Source organism: Labrus bergylta, chromosome 2 (genome assembly GCF_963930695.1).
Source record: "Labrus bergylta chromosome 2, fLabBer1.1, whole genome shotgun sequence".
Taxonomy (NCBI): Eukaryota; Metazoa; Chordata; class Actinopteri; order Labriformes; family Labridae; genus Labrus; species Labrus bergylta.
The window spans coordinates 18,941,788-18,966,178 of NC_089196.1; the positions used below are offsets into that span (position 1 = coordinate 18,941,788).

General features: G+C 40.1%; 1 protein-coding gene across 3 annotated transcripts in view; it reads left to right on the forward strand.

Annotated features, from left to right (window-relative positions):
- The window catches only part of taok3a (TAO kinase 3a), a 77,511-nt gene that overhangs the window by 12,607 nt on the left and 40,513 nt on the right, over nucleotides 1-24,391 (forward strand). For all 3 annotated transcript variants that reach the window (XM_020636604.3, XM_065948090.1, XM_065948095.1), the window contains exon 2: nucleotides 23,208-23,326. The gene's annotated coding sequence lies outside the window, so the exon portion shown is untranslated. The remainder of the gene's footprint in view (nucleotides 1-23,207; nucleotides 23,327-24,391) is intronic.

Below are 24,391 nucleotides of genomic sequence, written 5' to 3' on the forward strand. Positions count from 1 at the left end.
TAATATTACGAGAAAATTAATATTATTTTTATACTCAGGTGTTAAATCTGTCTGGGGATGCCTGAGGCTTACGGTCAGAGCTGTTTATTTATTCATGGTGGAATTAAGAACTGAGCTTTGTCAGAATGAGATCCTGCAGTGCAGCTCAGCGCTGGTGGTATGATAACATTTGGGGAAGTTTATGCACAAGTAAGACAAAAGAGTTGTTGTGTTTTTGAGGGACACTCAAGTGTGTGGGGGAGTTTATCAAAGCTATAAGGTAACTCTACAGAGCTATTAATTAGCATCCTCTCCATAACTTTATGAACGAAAAGGGGGAAACTCAACTGTTGTAAATACTGTTAAATATATAATTCTTTGCTCTGTGAATTTCAGTTTCCCCTTGCAATCAGTTTGACATCAAGTGCTTTTGTGTTGAAGCAACATAGAGGAAAATAGAAACGGGGCGTTGGGGTAAAAATGGCTCACCCTGTCGCACTGCTTCGCCCTGCATAGCTCACAGGCAGTTAGGAAACCACAATAGGATACAATACAATCAGGCTGATTTTGCTCGCTCGCATCGCGTGCTGATAGGACAGGCTGTTAGTCAACAGAATAACCTGAGAAGGGCCATCTTAATAGAAAGTTGGACCAAAACTTGTGATGCTCCCTTACATACACCTATTCAAAGAGCTTTTGTCTGCCTCTCATTCTTTCTCTGTCTCTCACTTTGGTTTATTGAGCTCTATGTTATGAATTAAGTTTCTGTTATTTATTTATGTCCCTTCCTTTTTGATCAACACATATTTGCAGAATAAATATCCAACTGATTTAACTATTGATTGATTGGAATAACATACACAGGACAATAGGATGCAGTGGACTGGAGTCATGACGTCTGATATGTGGTGAGATCAGACATTGGTTGTTGGGGCAAGTGTTTTCCACAAGTACTGTGTTTGGACAGCCTGCCAAAGATACATTGACAGCAACCAAAGTACATTAACTCATGGCTAAGAGTCGGATGAGCAGGTTTAAGCAGTTTGTCATTAACAATGAACTCAGTTTAAGTGCTACATAGCATTAAAAAAGCTAAAGCAGTATAACCCACGACATTCCCATTCTGTGGGAAACATTGAAGGATGTAGTAGTGACTGCTCTCCTATTTCTTGCCCAAAGGGGACATGGTGTGAGAGGTTGCAGAAGTTTTTAGATCCCTGCAGGAAAATTAAGGAAAACAAAATAAAGAAATATGAGAATTGACACCAGGGTTATCAATCTGTTGGAGTGATGCTTTGCCTTAAAGATAAAACCTTGCTACCCTCTACAACATCTATTTTTCAGCATGTCTCTTGTAGTGAGAAACTGAATTGCTAAACCAGTGAAATAAATTATCTTAGACAGAACTTGGTAATAAAGGATTATGTATGGCTTGGTTGTACACAGTTGGGGATGAGAAATTGTAAAATATGTCACCTTGAAATACAGAACAAGCAATTCAAAGACTTTGTGCGGGCTCTAGAAAGTTTGAGAAACCTTTTTATGACTTGTATTAATTGTTTTGATTAACTGATTAAGGACAGTGCCTGTGGAGTGGAAGACCGGTGTGGTGGTTCCCATTTTCAAAAAGGGGGACCGGTGGGTGTGCTCCAATTATCGGGGTATCACACTTCTCAGCCTTCCGGGGAAAGCTTACTCTAGGGTGCTGGAAAGGAGGCTCCGGTCGATTGTCTAACCTCGGATACAGGAGGAACAATGTGGATTCCGTTTCGGCTGTGGGACAGTGGACCAGCTCTTTACCCTCGCAGGGCTTCTTGGGGGAGCATGGGAATTTGCTCATCCAGTTTATGTGTTTTGTGGATTTGGAGAAGGCTTTTGACTGTGTCCCTCGGGGGATCATGTGGGGGGTACTACGGGAATATGGGGCCCCGGGGCTGTTGGTACAAGCCATCCGGTCCCAGTATGACCAAAGTGGGAGCTATGTCCGCATCCTCGGCACAAAGTCAGACACGTTCCCAGTGCGTGTTGGCCTCCGCCACGGTTGCCCCTTGTCACCAATCCTGTTTGTGATCTTCATGGACAGGATCTCAAGGAGCAGCCGGGGGGAGGAGGATTTCCAGTTTGGGGACCTCAAAATCTCGTCTCTGCTTTTTGCAGATGATGTGGTTTTGTTGGCTTCCTCAAGCTGGGACCTCTAGCAGGCATTGGGGTGGTTTGCAGCCGAGTGCGAAGCAGCTGGGATGAGGGTTAGCACCTCCAAGTCCGAGGCCATGGTTCTCTGCCGGAAGAAGGTTGATTGCTCTCTCTGGGTGGGGAGTGAGTCCTTGCCCCAAGTGGAGGAGTTCAAGTATCTCGGGGTCTTGTTCACGAGTGAGGGTAGGATGGAGCGTGAGATTGACAGACGGATTGGCTCAGCGTCAGCAGTAATGCAGGTGTTGTGCCGGACCGTTGTGGCGAAGAGGGAGCTGAGCCTGAAGGCAAAGCTCTCGATTTACCGGTTGATCTACATTCCAATCCTCACCTATGGTCATGAGCTATGGGTAGTGACCGAAAGAATGAGATCGCGGGTATAAGCGGCCGAAATGAGCTTCCTCCGGAGCGTGGCTGGGCTCAGCATTAGAGACAGGGTGAGGAGCTCGGAGTAGAGCCGCTGCTCCTCCGCATCGAAAGGAGCCAGTTGAGGTGGTTTGGGCATCTGTTAAGGATGCCTCCTGGACGCCTCCCTTTAGAGGTTTTCCAGGCACGACCAACTGGGAGGAGACCCCGGGGCAGACCCAGAATGCGCTGGAGGGATTATATGTCCCGTCTAGCCTGGGAACACCTCGGAATCCCCTAGGATGAGCTGGAAAACGTTGCTGGGGAGAGGGAAGTCTGGGTTGACTTACTGCGCCTGCTACCACCGCGACCCGACCTAAGCGGAAGAAAATGGATGGATAACTGATGACTTGAAGGCATTGTCTGTAGTATTTTTTTGTTAGTTTTTCACTCAAAAACTCATCAATCAATACTTCAATGCCTGGGTTTTAAAAGACTCAGTGCTTTAACTGCAGTTGGCATATTGATTGTTTTTATGTAAGTGGCCCTACTACTCACAGTTGTATACCCTCTCTAAGCATGAAATTTGCAAACAAAATATTTACTCAAGTGCCTTGTATTAACTATGATGTTGGTGTTACCTTAAAGTCATCTGTGTGGGTAAAATCCAACCTCCTCAAGGCAGATCTTTTTTTTTCACTCCCTCTGAACGTGTGAGTATTTAAGAGAGGCTTGGATGAATCAGTAGATCTAAAAGAGGAAGGGGAGGAAGTTCTCAGCCTGAATTAATTCCCAAACTAATTGCGGGCAGACTTAACAGGGGATAAAACACTGAAATCCTAAGTCCTAAAGCCCATGGGCTCTCTCCCACTCTGTGTAAACCCATGCGATGATGTACATAATTTATACTGTCAGTGTATATTTGAAAAAGACGAAGAAGAGGCAAAACACAGGGGAAATGACTCAGTGGCCTAGATGCATGTTTCCATTTTGGGGTTTCCTCTGCTTGATTTCATCCCTGTCTTACGCTTTCAATTTTTTCTGATCATTTTTAAAACAGAAGGGGGGGGGGGGGGGGGGGGGTGGGATGGGAAGAGAGGTTGTAGGTTAGTATTCCTTGGCTTCTCTAGATGAAACATATTCTTTGAGGTGTAATGGAGGGTTTAATGTTGTGCTGAAAAACTGACATAGAAATATTTGTTGTCTTTCTGCAATATATATTGCAATAACACATTTTAATATACGTTGCAATTTTATGTACTGCCAGGGTCCAAAATTAACTTTATGACTCACCAGCCGAGGTTATGGGTGAAATTCATCAACCAATTCACCTGTAACAGTTCTTGTATTCGTCCCCAACTGTTACAGTACAGGTATCACAATTTGGTGCATGCAGTCACAAGACCAATATCTCTAAGTGGAGATAAGAGGCAATCACACACAGCAGTATTCAATCACATCCCAATCTAGGGTAGGCGGTAATCAGCTCTTAACTGTTTGCCAACCCATATTAGACAACAAATAAAGAGAAGTAGCAGCAACAAAACATATGAAGAAGAATAACACAATAGAAACATCACACAATAGAGCTACAAGAGACCCATCTGCCTTTTTGAAATAGTTGTGTGTGGGCAGTTCAAAGTGAGGTCGAACCATATCGGTCTATGGGTCACACACGTTTTAAGAACGTTTTAATTAATATGACGGCATCAACTGGAGGAGCCAATCACTGGAGCTAGGCAAAAGAAAATGCATGTATAGTAATTTATCCCCGTTGTTTTATAACAAGCCTCTGTATGGGAAAACAGAGAGGGCCCAAGTCTTTAAAGCTTCTACTTTTTTTGAGGCTGTGCACATTTATGCAGTAGTAGAGGACCCGATCTCAAGTGTGAAAAGTGTATGCCTCATTACAATGTCCCAGTGACATTCCAGTCTATGGTCCCTTACCGGCATACACCAGTGGTGTAATTTAAAACTTCATACATTTTGTGAATTAATATTGTGAATTTGATTAATCTTGTTATTGTGTTTTTTTTCTGTCTTATTATCTTTGTATGGACCCTAGGAAGAATAGTTGTTACTGGGGTAAAAATTTGGAATGGGGATCCAATGTAAATTTAAAAATATCACAAAGATGAAACAGTGCACCAAAAGAATGGTATTTTAAGAATTTGTAGTCTCATGCAGCAGATCTCAGAGTAAAAGGGTGCCCGACTTCCTCAGCTAGGCAGCTAGTAATCAAATCATACATTATTAGTTTAATTTGTTGGAGAAGTGAATACACAAATTGGTGCTTTTTTATTGGAATGGACAAAGGGTAAAATAACGCAAACTGTGTTAGACAATATATCCTGCTCTGACTTGAAGAGTTATTATTTGAGAGTATAAAGTACTTGTTCAAAATTGCAGGGTATCTCAAACACACAAAATGTATAAAACCTATATGCCTATGACTAGTATACTCATTTAATTATTTTTCCTTTATGATTAAAGAATAGATTATTTAATGTCAGGAAGAGTTCAGTTAAAAAATGAATTAATTTACAGGAATCAAAAGTAGATCATTGCAGGCAATTTTAGCATTTTATCTTTAATCTTTAACGTTTTATTATAGTGTAAAAAAAACTCCGGAAGTGGCAGCTGCATGTCCTACTCACTGTCATAATTTGTCTTTTGTACTGCTTTCACTACAAGCATAGTATGCAATAGGCCTCTACTAATCTTTCTGCTGTGCCTGATTGGAAAATCCTGTTGGGCTTTAGATAGCACTTCACTCCATGCTCAGTCCTCCCTTTGTAGATGTACAAATACACACATAAACTTGGAGTTGAAACTAGATCAGCTTGTGTGTACTTCCACAAGAAGAAGTCCCTCTGTGTGTGTGTTCATGCACAGTGCTGATGAAATGACTGCAACGCTTCATGCCATGATTACATGCGTTCTTGGTGTTATCTGTGTGGCTGTGTACATGTGCAAGGCATTCGTGTGTTTGCACATTCTCTCTCTTACACTCAAACTCTCTGGTACTCTCATGCATTTTGCATGGCCTTGTGGGAAAGCCGAATGTGGCTACAGCGGCAGGATGACTCACTAGCTGGTGTAGGCATTTGACCATAGGCACTTGACTTGTTACTGTCATGTTTCGGATGCGATTGGACCCTCCTTCCATGAGAGTCTTCTATGGCACATTTGCTAAGAGTTCTTGAGTGTTTGATGGGCTAGTATAGTTGTCAAGGAGCTTAAACCTTAGACACAGTGGAAGAAGAGGTGGTTGATATGCCCTCAAATTCATATCATGGTATCAAAAAACCTGTTTTATAGGATACCTTTCTCATTTATGTTTGTGAGTGCAGAGAAATATATTTTAAAAGTCAATGTGCGTTCAGATCTCAGTGTCTTCTTACTGAATGTGTGTGGTTTTAAGTTTTGTTTCTCGACAGCAGAGATGTGTTAAGCTGCTGCTGAAAACAGCAAACCAAACATATTTGGCAGAAATAGAATGTATTTTTTATTTAAGCTTAAACAGAGTTAGAATTACCAGATATTTTCAACAACACTGTTGGCAGTTGCCCTCTGATCAGTGTGTGTGAGACACTAGATCTGCTAGAGAGAAACATGCAGAAGACAACAGGATCCTGTTTCAATTAACAAACTTTCAGTCTAACCCTGAGCTCTGAGTTGAATTACCCTCAGTTGGGAAACTCTGAGTTTCTGGTTCCAGAACAGCTGATTTACGTTCGTTAAAACAACTCTGAGCATGTTCACTCTGTGTTCAGTGCATGAACCACGACTATAAAATGCCAACATTAATGGAGCCCCAATACTATGATTCTCCATGGCAACAGGTGACAAAAAAGAGGTCCTCATACTTAAAACCTCTCGAAATATACATCTTCATGCGGATATTGTAAAGAGAAGTGGTGTGTGACAAAACTGCTACTCGCAGTCAGCACGTAATGTAGTCTATCCAATAAGTCTTTAATCAGAGTTATAATATTGCAGGTTAAAACTGGTTGAATGGTATTGAACCAAAAATTATTTCATTAAGATGCAACCCAGCAGGAGAAAATCGACTTTAAAGCGGCGCAAAATGAAATATAAGAACAAACTAGGCTAATGGTGGCAGCCTACCTTATTTTAATCATATTTGACATATTATGACATAACATATTAACGGTGACGGTACTAATACAGGTTTACCAGACACCCCATTAGCCAGAGCAAGTCATATAGTAAATATTGGCTGTAGTGTGGTCTTGATGTCATACAGCCCCTGACTGATCCCTCTCGCTGCTATTATGTGTTGTCTGCCACCATATATGCTTGTGTGTGTGTGTGTTACGTGAATATTTATTTACATATGCATTAGGGGTGCAGAAATGCAAAATCTTCTCTAATCGATTACTCTTCCCGTTGTTAAAGCGAGTACTCGAGTAATCGTTTTGTAGTTCTTTTTTTTTTTTCTGTGATTCTTTTCCCCCACGGGAGGCCCTGCCCCCAACTATGACGCGATGCCAACTGTAACTATTGATTTATTTGAATCTTCAGGATTTTAATAATTGTTAGTAATAGGCCTTTGTATTTAACGTTCAAATTAGGAAATTTCTTACTTCAACAGACAGCAAACCTCAAATAAAAATTCACACAGACATATCTTATGACCGTTTTAACACTTTATTATAATTAAGAGCAGTGAGTGTGGCGAGCGGACGCGCAGACATCAATGCGCACTCATCGCGCGTTGAAGCTGTTTTGACAGCAACATTCTGTTAACAAAGACTACAGTCTGCGGTGTAGAGCACACTTTACTCTGGTAAATGAAGTTACAATAGAACAGGTGAACGATTTAAGTGTTTGTCTGTTTCAGCTTTCTCCTCTGTGCGTAATGACACACTCGCTCAATCTCGCTCGTCCGTCCGCTATGAGCTATTTCTCCCTATAAGGTTGTTTCGTTTTGTAGTTATTAAAAGAATAATCATCTAAAATTCCAAAATATAGGAAAACATCTCGTTATGCTGCTCTGTCCTGGATGATCAAACGTCATTGGTTTGGCGGGGTAAAGCGGTAATCGCAAAGTGAAAGTTCTTTTTCTGTCGACTAAACAGACAATTTGAAGTGAACTTTCGGAGAGCATATTGCATATTTCGTTTGTTTGGGATTTTTTGTTCATTGTGAATTCATAAAGGGGTAAATTAAAGGGATATTTTTGTTTGTTTTGTTTTGTTTTGTAGCAGCATATGGATCAACAACGGACGCGTTTCAGCACAGAGCCTTTATCAGCGCTTTGTTTGTCATCTATTTTCTTTTTGCGCTCGTGCACCTGAAGTTTTATTTCTGTTTGAGTGTGTTCCTTTTTTTCTGTTTTGAATTAGGCCTATCATAGAACCCACAATGCAACAAGAAACATTTACAAAAATGTGCACTACAAAACCATTATCAATTACATTTTTTTGTAACCGATTATTATTTAATGGGTTCCCGAGTACTTGTTTGCACCCCTCATATGCATAACTCAGGTTTTTCATTCATTACATACACTTGATTATTGCTTTTTTTTTCTCCTTACCTTTGTTTGGCTCTCTGTGCTATGGTGTGTTTGGGTGTACTACTGAAGAGTATCCTGCAACCACAATGAAAATCAATACAGCTGGGAATTGATAGTGTCATAAACAGGCCCTGGGTTATTGCATAGTCGATATAGCCCATCTTGTCACCACAGTCCCCAGCTGAGCCTGGCTTGATGTGTCCAATGGCAGTGAGTGTTACACATATATTGATGAAAGCACCAGTACTTATCGAATGTCCTGTCTGGTTTTTCACACCAGTTTAGCACAAACAACAAACCCCTTCTGTTACCCAGGGTCAATAGAAATGACCTCAGTGGCTGCACCTAGTTGACATTTACTCTTAATTGTTGTGTTGCCTCCTCTTTCCCTATTGTTTATTACACAACAGAGATATCATTTTTATTTTTCCCAGGGGAAGCTGCTTATTCAGATGCACTTTTGTTTTCAAACACAACATAACCTTGAACAAAGTTTTTCTTGGCTCAAAATTAGGTGGAGATAGTGCCTTTCCTACCCTTTACATGTGCATATACTGTGCATACTGGCTCAACAGATTTACTAACGATATTAGAGATTATAATAATTGTGTAATCGAAGAAAGGACAAACCTAACGTTAAAACCTCAGTTTTTTCCCCCTGCTTTCTGATGTTTATCTGTTAGGCGTCGTGACCTAGTCCCCGGCTCCCTGACAGGAGGAGGGGGCAACCTTTTTTGTATGTTTTTGTTTTTTTTGTTAGTTGTAAATAAAGGGAGGAAACTAAAAAATAAAGGACGTGAAAAGTCGTTTGTGCGCAGCTGGGGGTTCCCCACTGGAAATTTTGAGCATCAAACAATGGAAATCTTGTATTGTGGTGTATTTCTGTGCATCCATTTGGCAAAAAATGTTTATTTATTTTCCTTTTTTATTTTTGTAAAAGGTCAATTATTTGACGTAAATAATCCACTTTCTGTATGTGAAATTTCACATTCAGGCAGATGTGTTGTGCAAGTGTTATCATTCACATGGAGGCTGATGATGAACATAAAAGGTGTAAAGTAGTTTTCTTTCTTTGTCTAAGCTGTATTCTTCCCTTACAGAATTAAAAATGATCAAGAATTGAAGGCCTCTAAAACTATTTATGTTTATGTGAACAGAAATCAAAGCATTCATCAACTTCTCTAAGACAGTAGAAAATAAATAACTTTCATCTCTTTCTTGCAAACTAATGACTTTTAAACATTGCCACTGGAAAAGTAGAAACAACTTGCATCTTCTGGGTTTTTCCTGCATTGAGAATTCTTTGGCGCCCCCCAAAGAGGTTTTACATAGCGCCAAAGGAAAATGACAAGCACCAAAAGAAAAAAAAAATTCAAATTGCAAATCAAATCCTCTCTGAATGTATGTTAAAAATATCAATACATCGAACGACTGTTGAACAAGCAGAACATAAACTTAAATACGACGTCTCTGACTTCTAGCAGTTAACTCCCCTCTTATCCATTTACGCATGCGGCTCGCGCTGGATAGCCAGCTGATTGACTGTTCATTTCTTTTGATTGGTTCCAGACGCTCCGCTGACACCCACAAGCGCTAAATGCGGGTTGATTTTCCGTTTGACAAGTTAATTTCCAAGAGTAATGCTCTTCATGGCGGTAAATATTTATCCCAACAGTCATGTTAAAACTATACTAAACCGCGTTTGATGTAGGCAAGCTGCGGCTACTTGTCCCTGCTCCTCTGCTGTCTGCAGACGGGTATGGGTTATGCTGAGATGCGACACACCAACATACATGGCTGCAAATGCACACACCCACCGGAACGCCAACCACCACGCGCACCTGTTTACTTGTAGTGCAAATATGCAACGGAACACGGTTGATCCGCTATCCGTATGGACCGAGTCAGGAACGCACGTTCAACTTTTCTCCGTTCATCTCCACCGTGTCTGCTTTTATCAACAATCAATAACTTAATGATCATAACGTCAGCCAGCTGTAGTCTGTAAACTTCTCCACACAGACTGTCAAACAGCGCTGTGTTATAGCCAGCAAATATATTTTTATTATTTTTCAATTTTCTGATCTGATCAAATGATCCAAATTATCTGTGACTTTAATCTGTGATTATTTGATATAATACCTTAACTCAAATAAATGTACTTAAACAAATGTGTACAACGAAAACACAATTTAAAGGAAAAGAGCAGACATCATAGGAAGAGGGTGAAGTGCACTGGCCCGGGTTCGCTTCCACCGTGGCCCCCTTCCGCATGTCATTCCCTGCTCTCTCTCCCTGGTTTCCGACTCTATCCACTGTCCTCTCTCTGGGCACGAAAAGCCCAAAATAAATATTAAAAAAAAAAAAAAAAGTTTGCAAGATGCTGGTTTGGACTGTTTTGGTCAGCTCCACGTCATCTTCCTCCTCAGCCAGCACTTGTTTATGGAGGATGTGTAGGACAGGCTTCACGAATGAAATAGTCACATATTCTTCTCCTGACAGGGAATCTGTGAACTCCATCCATGGGGAGATAGCTTCCCTCCATGGGGATCAACCAGGGGGATCCGAACTGACCAGGGATCAAGTCTGATCTGTTTCACCACTAAATATGACAAACACAAACACAGAAAGAATATAATAGGCAGTCATCACCTAGATACCTCCATTTAGATTATGTAAAATGGTAGCATTGTGTCTGTTTGCCAGGTTCAGTTTATGTCCAAAACATTGCTCACATGTCCATCCATTGAGCTCTGCAGCTTTAACAACATTAGCGCTCTTGTCTGTCGTATTGGCCACAAGGTGCTCACCTGTGAGGTCCCACACAGAAAGCATACTTCTAAAGCTTTGTGCAATCATCTCTGACATTTGATCAACAGGAAAATATGCAGTCTCAAGGCATATTTTATGCTGCTTCCCTTCATCGTCAAAGAAGTGCAAAGTAAGGCTCAAGTATGGATCGATGGACCTAGTTGACCAGTGATCAGATGTGACTATAGTTTATTAGGCCTAGTAATATGACAAGATAACAGCAAAATTTGAGATAAGTATAAATAAAAATAATGATAACATATATATATATGAGACCTGTCTTATTGTTTGTTTGTACATTATTATTGCTATTGGATAAAGCAAGCGATTTAATGGTAAAAAAAATCTGATCACACATTTGATTACTTGAATTACTTTTTTGTAGTATTAAAAGTTAAATGCCCATATTTTTATTTTTGTACCTTGTTTTCAAATCTAATACATCAAATGTTGCCCAAACCAAAGCAGTAAAGTAAATGTGTGGTTCAATTTCACAATGATGCTCACACGTAATACCATTTAATCGATAACAGGTACTGCACACTTAATCCTTTGTAACGCAGTTTCAGATTAGTATTTTAGCTGTTCATTTTTGTATTGAAGGCTTAACTGTTGCAGACAGATTTAGACAGATTCTCTGTTGAACCCAGTGACTCCTAGGTCAGTGACATGGATTAAATTAAACTGGTGTGCGGTCCAATGCTTTACAAATTACAACCTGATTGACAAGTCTCCAGTCACCCAATCGTGTCATCAACCCCTGATACGAGCTCATTAGCCAGCAGGACCACAACCTGAGCAAGCCACAGTAAATGAGAAGATGGAAGGAAATGTTTTGAAGAAATTGGGATTGTGTATACCGGTACTTCACATAGATAGGTGTTTCAAATTCTTGATGAGATTAGACATTGGTCTACAATGATTTGAGATTGTTTGAGGTGTAATAAGTGACACTGGATATTGATGGATTCTTTTTGGTAACTGAATAATCAAGAACCCCTGAATGTTTTTTTCAGACAGGACTGAAAAGCATCATCTTTGAACATGTGAAAAAAAGTTAAGAGTAGCAGCACCTACTGTTTAAAGCATAATCTAATTTCCTCTCCATGAGACTGTGTTCACACGTGTTGCTAAAGTTTAGTTTGATTCAAATAAAATAAATCTCTATCTTTCTTAGCGGAAATAATTTTAAAGAAAGGTGGACTTTTGGTAAACATAACTTGCTTCATTATTTGTTACTTGTGTCATTCCTTGCTAAGCACCCCCTTCACCATCTTCCTCTTTTTTACACAGACACAGCTTTGGACACTGCCTACAAATGGTATCCAGTAGCTGTCTCTTTACTAACTATCCTCTGTTTTATTGTGTGGATATTAAAGGTGCATTCACACCTAAGCCATTTGGTCCATTTGAAACTAACTCTGGAAACTTTGGGGTGGTGTGAATGCTCAAAAGAACCCTGGTGGACCAAAGAACCGAACACTGGTTTACGAGTTGGGAAGTCATTCATCCGCGTGATCATTCACTTCAGTGTGTTCATGTGTTTAGTTCAAAAAGTCTGAATATTGTAACAACAGACAGCGTGGATGCTACAGAGAAGATGTGTGTAATGTCTCTGTTACAAGTTATATTTGAGCAAAACGTTTATGTGAATTCTGTGATTCTATTAAAAAGTATCTTAACATTAACAAAACATATTTGTCCCCCATATTGATGATGAAAATGTTGGCAAGTCGAGCACCTAATTCTTTCCCCAATTTCCAACTTGATTAACATGTTGGGTGCGAGGTTCGTCAAGAGGCTTAAAACACGCCTCAGCTTGAGCTCTAAGCCTGTCGTTAGGTTGACTGTAAATTAGACTGAGACAGGATTTACAGCATGGTGGCGGTTGCCGATGAGCCTCCGCAGCCCCCTGCTGGCCCGTAACAGATGTCTGACATCACTCAGGCTTCATCCATTAATATTTCCAGTCTATAGCCCTGTTCACATGGGACTAGTATTACCTGGGGACCTCATGTGATTTAGAAATTACCCCACCACGTCTGTGTTTCATGCGGCGCATTCGCACGGGATAAGTGAAGTCTGTGTTTTAACTTGAATTTACTGACATTATCCCCCGGATATGATGTAAAGTGTTAACCTTTCCTGCTTCGGCGTTCTGACCGTGGTCGGAGCGCACAGCTGAGACCTATTGGTCTGCTTCAGGGCCGAAGTTGTAGCCCTCAACTTCGGGACTAACCCCCGTCACTTTAAGTGGGGTGCAGCAAGTTGTAACCAGACACGGAGAGTCCGGCTTGTTACTTGAGGTGTCGGGCCGTTTATTACACACACAGAGATCAGGCTGTATGGACCACTGAGCCATTCACAGACAGACATACTCTACTCGTATAACACAAGGCTCTGTGTAACCTATGCGTAAAAGATAGAAAAATGTTCCATGCATGTAATTCTTCTTATCATCTTTAGAGATTTTGCTCTTCTGATGGATTTGAGCTTGCTCTTTCTGCGAATGGGTCTCCATGCTGTGTAGGTAGATGAGCCTCCTGAATTTGCACCCAAAAATGCTGTCAAAACTTTCATTTATAATTGCCAATGCAGCCTCCATAATTCTCTACCAGGAAAAGGCGCGGAGAACAAAAAAAAAAACTAGCCCAAATCACAGCGATGCCGATTCGCATGGGACTAATATTATCACATAACCTCTGTGTTTGGAGAAATATGGGAGGTAATTTGCGGTGGAATTGTTACTTTACCAATTACGGACATGGCAGATTCGTACTGGATTAAAGGTCCCATATTATACTTTTTTCTGGTTTTATATGCTCTTTAGTGTGTTTTCCAAGTGTCCTGTGCATGTTTAGGCATATCTATGTGCAAAAATTCAAAGTCTGCGGAAAAGCGGCTTCTCCTACGTCCTCCTGTTAGCTGTAGCATTAGCTGCATGTAACGCTCGGTTCTAGCCCCCCTCGATAAAAATTTGTCAGTGCGACGTCATTGTCAGTGTGAGATCACTGATCTAAGCCTGTTGGCTCGTTGTGGCAAGCCCTGCAGCTCATGTTGAAATTTCCGAGACGCGTGCTGAGCAACTGACCAATAACGACAGAGCGGATCGGCAGACCAATCAGAGCAGACTTGGCCCATGTGGGGTCTAACAGTCTGGGCTCAAAAAAGTGTAGCTGACAGACTCAGAGTGGAGAGGGAGCAAGGAGGAGCAGAACATGAAAACAGACACTTTTTTCGAACTTTAGCTATTGTGAATGTACAAAAGTAGGTACATAGATTAAATATACGAACCCCAAAAAGGGCATAATATGGGCTCTTTAAGATCACATACGACCTCCGCATTTAGTACAAATTACTACTAGTCCCGTGCGGATAGGGCTAAAGATGTGAAAGCAACCTAAGTGTTTGCCTGATATATAACATTAACAGTGTGGCTTTTTATAATTGAAATGGACCTGACTCAATCAAGAAACAGCTGATTCATTTCATTGTGTTCAGTCAATCAGTCAACTCCATGGGTTGGGCAGACACAGAGGCGACCCAGGCAACGGAAAGGACAAAGTTTCATAATGTTAAATGTTCACTAAGCTTTAAATCATTCTGACCTTTTTTCTAGTTAAGTTATATTATTGAAACAATCCATTGTTCCCCTTTTCTCTATCTCTTTCTTTTTTTTGCCTCTGACTTCTTTGTCTTCACGTAATGGAGAGATACAAACACAAAAGAACACACGCACAAATCCTCCTTGTGCCACAAACTCTGCCTACATACACTCATGGAGTCTCATTCCACATACGCACACTCTGCATACACTTTCTGACCCACAGCCAGAAGCCAAGATATGTAGGATATAATTTGTCCAAGTTAGCAGAGGAAGATCTGGGTTAGGGTACAGCTGTTTTTTTTCTATTACACACAGATTTGTGCCTGAATGACTCCTGCTGCTGCTGGTCTGCTATATGCTCCTCATGCAATTTCTTCTCTGTAGACAAGGTGCTATTGGGATGATTCAAGTGTTATTTTTTTACTCCAAATTCTCCTGGGGACAATGAATAAGGCATTGCTGCCAATGTACAAGCAATTTATATTAATTGAATGGTTTTGTGGACATCATTTCCATTAAATCCAACACATAGACGTTGGTGTTTGTTCAGTGAGTCAGCTAAGAGGAGGTGGTGCTGGTGGAGTCGTGTTTTCAGAGTGATTAACTGGTACTGTGCATGGCCTACGAGGGCTAAAAATAGTTTGACCAAAATAATTGTGAGAGAGCCAAATCCATGGTACGCTATTTATATTAGGTCATATATAATGTCTATACTCCATTCTCTTACTTATTTGATGACTTCAATTTTCCTATCTTACTTCAATTCAGGTCGCTTCATTTTCTTATCTACACACATTCTTACACATGCACACATACTTCAAACAGTGTCTTGTCCCACTCCATCTAAAGCTTTGCATCTCATAGCTTTGCTTTTTGTATATTTCTGCTTTTTTGTTCACTATTCATTAGCTAAAGACACTTAAATAAATTGAGCTGCATTTTGAGACGTATGTGGTATTCCGTTATGACACCACGTGATCCGTGTGTGGAGGCTTGTTGATGAAGAAGTGCATCACACTGCACTTTAACAGCCTGGACACTTTACGCGCTGACATTTTATACGTAAAACATTTTGTATATTTATATATTTCTTTTTAAATCTTATCTTTTATATACAAATTTTGAGTCTTGAATCACATAAAATCATCATGAACAAGGGAAGTGCAGAAAAATATTGAAGATAACACTTGAATGATGAAATGCAGGCATGAGAACCTTCAGCTTTACCAAGAAATATCACACCTTGGTCTGAGCATTTATAGGAGTATATAGTACCAGTGGAATCTTATCTCTCTCTCACCTCTCTCTCTTGCACGCACGCCATGGCGATAATATACAGATTAAGAAAAGTTCAGTTTTAATACTTGGGGGGGCCTTGAATACATACTGGGCAATGTACCTGAGTGTTGTTTATGTTTGGGAAACACAGTGACTTGCAAAGAATAATTTCTGCTGACAATGTTTCCCTTTTTTAAATTTTTATGTATTTATTGATCTTCAGTAGGACTTAAAGAGATGCGGCTCGAGATCAGCAGGTTGAGTATCAAACATCAATGCTAATGAGGAATAAGGATGTCTTCCGGATCAAAATTCTGCCTTTTTCTGTTTTTCAGGCTTAGTCTAGGTGGTTAATCAGGTGCATTCAAGCCATTTCTATCCCCCTGCTCCCTTCATTGAAACTTCCTAACCTTATGCTAATAACTACTTGAATTTGTATTTCATAAGAACCTTATTTAAAGTTTAAAAGCAATAACAATCACTGTTACATTGGTGCTTAGGATATTACTAGGTGTGTCAAGTGAAAGGATTGTATTCTCACTTTCTTTTTTTTGTTTTTGTTTTTTTATAGATTTGTTTTTGGGCTTTTTGTGCCTTTATTTGAGAGATACGACAGTGGATAGAGTTGGAAATCAGGGAGACAGAGAGTGGGGAATGATATGCAGGGAAGGAGCCACAGGTCGGATTTGAACCTGGGCCGCCTGCTTGAAAGACTACAGCTTCCATACATGTGGCGTGCCACTAACCACTGTGCCACCAGCGTCTGATTACCTGATTTAGTTCACTTGCCACGTCAAAAGCAAAAGACACTGCGTGCGTGCGTGCGTGTTACCTGTTGATCCTCATACCACTCAATCCCTGGTACCCATGATGAGCAGCCCCCTGCTCCTCCTCCACTCTCACTTACTCTGATGTGCAAAGTATTCTGTGAGGGACTGTTGAATAATTTAACAGCGCTGTGATGGGGCTCTGTGTCACTGAACGTAGCATGTTAGCTTGTTTCATTAACTCTGTTTGTGCGTCATTTATATTTATCTAAAGGGGGTGGGGTTTGTAAAAATACACTGCAGACATTGATTTTGTGTGTGTGAGAAACACTGTGTGGGTTTAGAATCAGGAAGACAGTAGACCACACACACCATTGACCAGGTTTAAGAAAAAAGAGCTCAGCTGAGAACACGCAAGCACTGATACTTGCCAGAGAGGATGAATGGCTTTAATAGAGAAAACTCCAGGCTTCACTCCAGGGGCACGGACACAAGCTGACCCCTCTGGATTCATGGGGTTCTCTAAAAAGGCTTTCACATTGAAGGAGGGTTGGTCTTTGTTTGGCAGAGTCAGTGTGTGACCCAAGGTGTGCGTATGTGTTTTCTGGTCTAACTCCATACTAATCCCGCCTGTTAGATTATCTCTGAGATTTGATTCAGCTGCAAGGATTTAGATGTGTTTTCCCAAAGTTAGTGAAGCGCAGGGCATGAAGTAAATGCAGTGATGTGTTATTAATTCAGAAGCTTTTTTATATCAATACCTGGTTCAATACCATTCGGCAATATAAATATGACCCCTGGGCACTGAAAGTTGTGAACTTTTTTGTTTTAATTACCAACCTGCCAACAATAGAGTTCTTAGTCAATATGGAGGTTCACAAGATCACAGGATAACTACAAGATCATCTGGTAATAAAGGGAACACTATAGGAGTTACTATGTTGTGTTTTATTTTGAAATTGACTAGATGATCTATGCGTTCCCTTGTCTGACTTCTTGTTCATGTAAAAAAATAGACTCAGCACATGGCCCCTTATTTGTCTATTTATTCCTCTATCCACCAACACCCCCATTTATGTTGGCATTAGCCTCAAAGCTAATCTGAGAAGGTAACATTATTTGGTGTATGTTTGTGCGCATGCATGTCTCAATAGTGTCACTAAGTTGTAGATATGAGAGCAGCCCTGAAGTCTCTAAATTGTGTGTGTGTGTGTGTGTGTGTGTGTGTGTGTGTGTGTGTGTGTGTGTGTGTGTGTGTGTGTGTGTGTGTGTGTGTGTGTGTGTGTGTGTGTGTGTGTGTGTGTGTGTGTGTGTGTGTGTGTGTGTGTGTGTGTGTGTGTGTGTGTGTGTGTGTGTGTGTGTGTGTGTGTGAAAATGAGTCACAGCTCTAATAATCCACACCATGATAATGTTTAGTTTCTTTCTATCTCTGAGGATTATTATATTTTCATCCCAGGAGAATTTCTGTGAAATTTGCCTTGTATTTAGTTGTCTCAGCTCTATTTAAAGCAGTATTTCACTGTGGGACATGCGATTTAAAGTACAACTAGCTCCAGTGTGACTCATCAAAAGCTCCCCTCAGTTATCATCCAGCGAAGTGACATTGAGACTCATTAGGATTGATTAAAATCAGGCAAATTAGGGCTCAAAGTTAAAATAAAGACGGGCTAATTATAACATATAACATTTATTGCATACATTGCTTTAAATGTGAAATTAATTAAGATTGTTTGGATTAAGTCCAAACTTTTTGCTTGACTGTCGGATAGCTGGTTTGTTGAGTGACTGTCTCAAATGGTTCTTTGGCCATTGTTAGCAAAGGAGAATAATTACTTTTACACATATTTCCCAAGCTAGTCATAGAGGAAGTAATGTCATCATTGATATCCACAGCAGAAAAACTGTAAGTCAACATATCACATACTTTTCAAGTGTTTCATGTGAGAAACTGAAATCGAAAGACGGCCTGAACTTGGACAGGGTCCTCGCTTGATACCAGTTATCACATACGGCTAGATTAATTGTTTTGCCAATCCCTGAAAGCTGTTAAATTGGATTGTTTTGCCCATGAACAGAAATGCATTACAAGGTTGTCAAAGCAGTTTTATTTGCCAATTTCTGCCTCTGAAATCAACGGCTCGTGACTCAGAATTTATGATTCATATCCAAGTGTTAGTCATGCAACAGGAGGAATAGAAAGTTAGCAGTTGGATATCAAGATTTCTATAATTAGCTCTAGCACTAATAAACTTAGTCATAAAGTCTGTGATACTTTAGTACAACAGATATATGCTACAGTAAAGTTCAGACACTACATTACCTTAAACCTACAGGCCTTTAAATAAGTAAGGACTATGTTAAACGATCTGGTGGTGTCACTGCATGCTTTGAAAGTCCATTTCTAAAGGATACCATAACAACTCACAGGACTATCTCTTTTGGAATCTCTCTGTCTCCTTTAGTTTCATGACAATGCTGTTTGTGACACACATCCTCTGTGGCTTTTTTCAAGCTCCTTTTCTCTCTCACCTTTTCTTCGCGTTGATCAAGCCTTTCCTCAGCTCCCCCCCAGCCTTTTTTTTGACTGTATCTTTTCCTCAAACACAACTGTCTTAAAGTGCATAAGTATCCTACTTTGCTCATCTGCAGTGTAAAATTCTAATTTAAATCATTGCAACTCTGAACAAAAGCTGTCTGTACACAGAGCGACTCTTACGGCTCAAATGGATACTTGGCTGACATTAGCCGTTTTCACATATGCACTCCGGATAATAGCTAGATATTTACAGGGGGACTTCTCCGGAGATTCTCCCGAACTAGCCGTTCACATATGCTCCTCACAGCGGGGGACTTTCCCTGTCAAAGGGGAGGGGGGGCGGGGGATTTCCTGACGTAAGACGTGACGTAAATAAACAACACGGAAACTTAGCGGCCAAAGCAACAGAGTCCACTACACGACGCTATAATGAGAATATCTGCCTTTATATAAATGCTATGTGTAATCCAATGGAATAACAACATCCACAAAAGATTGGAGAACAACATACTGACGAACAGAAAACAAAATGCAGTCGTTTAATTACGTGCACAGAGACCGTAGTGGTCGCGTGCCAGTCACTATATAAACGTCATTCTCTTCCTATTGGCTCAAATTGAAAACCTCCGGAGTATATTCGGCCGCGTTCAGACATGAGCTCACTCGGATATTCTGCAGATAAAATACTAGGGATCTGGCCGGATAAACTCTGGGTAAAGTGAAAAATGCGGCTGTTTGCGTTCACACATAGCCTAAAGCACCTCCGGGTAGCTAAATCTCTAGAGTTTTTCAGGAGATTTCCATATGTGTGAAAAGGGTTGTTGTTTGGCAATGTGTGGTATCTTTTAAAGCCACCCATAAACACAAAAAAAACACTAACACACTCTGACCCTTACACTTTCCCCTCTTTTCTCTCGATCTATCTGTACCTTTCTCTTGTTGGTTGGACACAAATGCCAACCCATTGGAGTGAGCGAGGCTGAGAAGTGCAGCAACAACTTCCCCAGAGGCTCATGCATGTGTCAGTATGTGTTATAAATCATGCAGAGACATTCATAAGGGGGACACAATACATTTTATCCTCCTTCTCTTATCCTTCCATCCATTCTTCTACTTTTTTTTATTGAATGCAGTTCCTCTGAGCACCCAATCTGTCGCTCGGCACAATCAAAATTACAGAGGAGGATGATGTTGGAGGTGCTGAAACCAAAAAGACAAGAAGCTGGGTTAAAAAACTGATAAAAAAGAGAGGTAGAAGAGAAGAAAAAAAAAAGCTGCTGTAGTTTAATTCCACACAGGAATAAAGCCACTCAGAGAAAGGTCACAAGGTCATTTATGATCTGAATTATGAATCAACTGTACATCCTGATGTTGGTCTGCTCTTAAACTACAGATTGTTTTATTGTTTGCTGGTCTTGTACATGACGATGCATAATTCAGGGTCTGGTTGTGTTCACTTGTTACACTATGATGCTCCACACACCTGCTTATCAAACTGAAACACAGTCCATTGGCTGATGGTGCGCTGCAGTCAAAACAGCTAGCTTAGGTTTTAGGGTGTTTGTGAGTATACTGCGTTGACACCTTGTGTGTGTGTGTGGAGACAGCAAAACATTGAATCGTTGCTTGTGGGTGAGTGCGTGTGAAATCTTGTGTTTGTCTACAGCTCTGTGTAGTGTCCTTGAACTCGTTTGTTTGGAGGAGGATAAACTGGATGTTTTAAGCTGAAAAGAGGAGGTCTTTCCCTCGAATAAAATGGCATTGCAAGTGTGATACGTCTACAATGTAAAATATGGATTAGACTTTTGGCTTCCTGTGTCTCTGAATGTAGTCAACTATCTTGAAGATAGTTCCTGAATTATACTAGGGATATTTAAATGACTGTTTTAATCACAACATGATACATCCATTCTTTGGAGCACGATATAATATTTGTTTCAAATATCACAAATCTGCCATATAACTAGAGATGTCCCGATCCCAATGTCAAGTAGAGGATCGGAGCCAATTTTGGCATATCTTTACTGATCAGGGATTGGGAATTAGAAGCCGATCAGCTCATCTGATCGTCTACGTCAGCTGTCATACACACACCAAGGAGACCGTCAGCCGTCGGTGATCGGTCGTCGCCCTAGTTTTTGTGATGTGTCCAGCTCCTTCGCTACCCATCGGCCCCAATTGGCTTCTTCTGGGCCTCTACATGTTGAATCCGCGTGAGCTGGCGCGGTTGAGGGTAGGAATATCTCTGATGTTCAGCTAAGTGAAACAGGAAAGCCAGTGTACGAGAAGAAATACGGAAGCGCCTCTTCTATTCCTGTTTCACTAATACAAGACCAAGGGCTGCCAGTGCCGTTTTTAACTTTATATCAGACATTAATCTCAATTAGAAGTTCCTATATTACAGTGTTGAGCGACAGAATTGTCTTCTGATATCACAACAACGGTTTATTTATCCACGTTCTTCCTCGTCCTCTTCCGGTTTCCCCTCTTTGGAATGACAATTACAGACTACCACAGCCTGCTGGCACGGAGAGTTATTTCCTCTCACGCATGCGCAGAACATACGTGTTGGTTGGTCGTTGGCTATAGTCCTTGCGGTGTGTTTAAGTGCATTCAAGTTAACTTGTTATTTATTATAAAACAGCACTAAGTGAATTTGTCATTTTTTTATGACTGAATATTAAAGGTAAACAAAGCTTTTACACCATTCTGGGTAGAATTTAGATTTTATGTGAGTTTTACAACAATACTAGCTGGACTAAGTTGAATGTAAGCTGATGACATCTTGTAGTAACTTAATGTTTACAAATGTTCATTTTGTAATGTAAAAAACATGGACCATCTCTTATCTAGGCAAATATAAGTATCAGATCGGGACTCTGTATCGGCTGATTCTCAATATTAAAAGATCGGATCGGGATCGGGGGCTTAAAAAGCTGATCGGGACATCCCAACATATAATCATTTTTATTCAATTAAGTTCAGTGGCTTGTATTTGGTTTGAGATGATATCATAGGCCTCTTTGATAGTTAACATTAAAAAAAAAATCACTTGAGTATAAATTGACAATTTGACCCATATTTTGTATAGAATTGGATTTTTTTTTTTCACTCTTCTTATTTCTTCTCAAGAAATCATCTTCATGATTGGCTTTTACTCTAAGTTAATGGTCAATATCTACCTGGAGCTTGGAGGTGTGCTTTGACAAAAACAGTGACAAAGACGTGCCAAGGGATTTTTAAAATAAAGAAGTATCTTAAATTAGGAAGTGGATAATTGTTTCACTTCGAATTGATTAATTGATCCTGAATTTGTGTACTTCACATTTGTTGATCTTACTAATGACAGTGAGTTTGGCAATGCTTCCAATAAATGAGACCACATGTCCTCTAAACCTTCTGTTGCGGAGGTGTCATCTTTTCTGAAGCTGATTAAAGAAGGGATCATGGTTCTGGATCCTGGTCTTGTTAAGAGGATAATAACTGTTAGTCATGAAAGAGGTTTTCATTAGCCGGTGTTGAATCATTCCACCATCTGCTACTGGTGAGGAAATTTGAATGTTTTTTTTTTAACTGGAGGGACACTGCTTTCATGCCGTTCCTTTTGTATTTTGTGAGCTGCAAAGCAGCAAGTTTTTTTGTGTTGTAAAGCTATCATACAAGTTCTTCTAAAATCTGACAACATGTCACATGATATGAAATGTATAAACTACAGCGCAGATGTTTATAGATAATTCTAGCCTTGACATTTGATCTTCTTTGAAAAGGCATACTGTGTGTTTGAGACAAAATGAGAATGGAGGTTCACCTTTTTCTTACATTCAGAAATTTGCAGAAGTTGGACTTAGATTAGATTATGGTCACTGTCATTTAAAATAAGAAAGTGTCATATCAGAGTCACATTCAGGGCTGCAACTAATGCTGACATAACTTAAAGCTCAATTATTTTTGATTTTTAATATTTGGTATTTGATATACTATTTTTTTTTTCTTTTATTCGGACCAATTTTCCCCCAAGCGTCAAATACCTTGTTTAGTCCAAAGCCCTGACATCTTGACATCAGTGAGGACCAACTACTAGAGTGGCTTTTTAGAAAATTTGAGGAAGATGAATGTTCATTATTTGTTTCTTCTTCTTTTTACCTTCAGGTACAGTATTATTCCAGCCATGGAGAAAGTCGACAAGAAGTCTACACTGCACTGAAGCTAAGAAGGTAGACAAAGAAGGAGACAGGTTATTTGGACAGCGTCTTCACACATTTCTACAGGTAGGTTACACACATGACTCTATCTTATGCTGTCTTCTCTATCTTCATTCTTGATCCTTAAAAGCAGCCAATAGACAGACCAATGGAGTCACCATGCACTTCATTTTTTATACAGTTACAGCATTTGTGTGTGAGTTTCATATTCCTTTTCATGATGGAGTTGGATTTGCTTATTTGCCTCAAATGTAAGCTAGCTGCCCTGCCAACTCTCTGATTTATATAATAGCTAACCATTCCTCTGTCACACTGAAGTAAAGCGGAGTCTGAAAGTTTCTCTGTGCCACACAATTATAAGGGGTTGCTTGTTGGGAGCATATGCAAAAATTAGAGGCCGGATATTTTGGTTGATATTTTTCAACATAAATGGGTTTGACTGTTCATGCAGCTAAGTAGACATTGAATATTTGTGTTTACATTTGAATGTGCTGGTTAGTTGTTGCATACTTTATGTTGGAGGTTTGATATTTTTTTTATGACATTATTGACCTAAAAAAAGTTTGTTTAAGTAAAGTGTGGACTTTTTTGTGTATTTTTTTGTTTGTCAAGAAATTCAAATTTGTTGTTGAAAGGGGTAAACAAAATAATCCTCTAGATGCTGATATTTTGATTGTTACTTAGAAAATATTTTAGAATTTTAGAAGGCAGGCTGAAATGTGTCCATAGTTTTATTATGTGACTTGGGCAAAAATATAAAAATACATCTTTCAACTGGTTGTCATCATCTCACAGAGCCAACAGCAAAGATTGGATTCAATGGGAAGCCAGGCATGTATGTGTGAGTTTTCTGTGCTGTGGGCAAATCTTGTTGTTGAGTCACACCCTGATTGGCAAAAGAGCTTGTGGGGACAGAGTGTGGTGAAGGGGAACAATTTGGGTTATAGATCGACCAAGGGCTGATTTCAATTGGCTGGACTTTGTCTCACATGCCTTACCCTGAGGGCAGAGTACCTGTGAATTTCAAACCAGCCAGGGCTGTCATATTTCAAAATCAGGTCCACAAGAATGCTCATTGTAGCTTGAAGTCCCTGCGGGGTCAAAGTTGGAACAGGTGTTCGCACTTTTTTT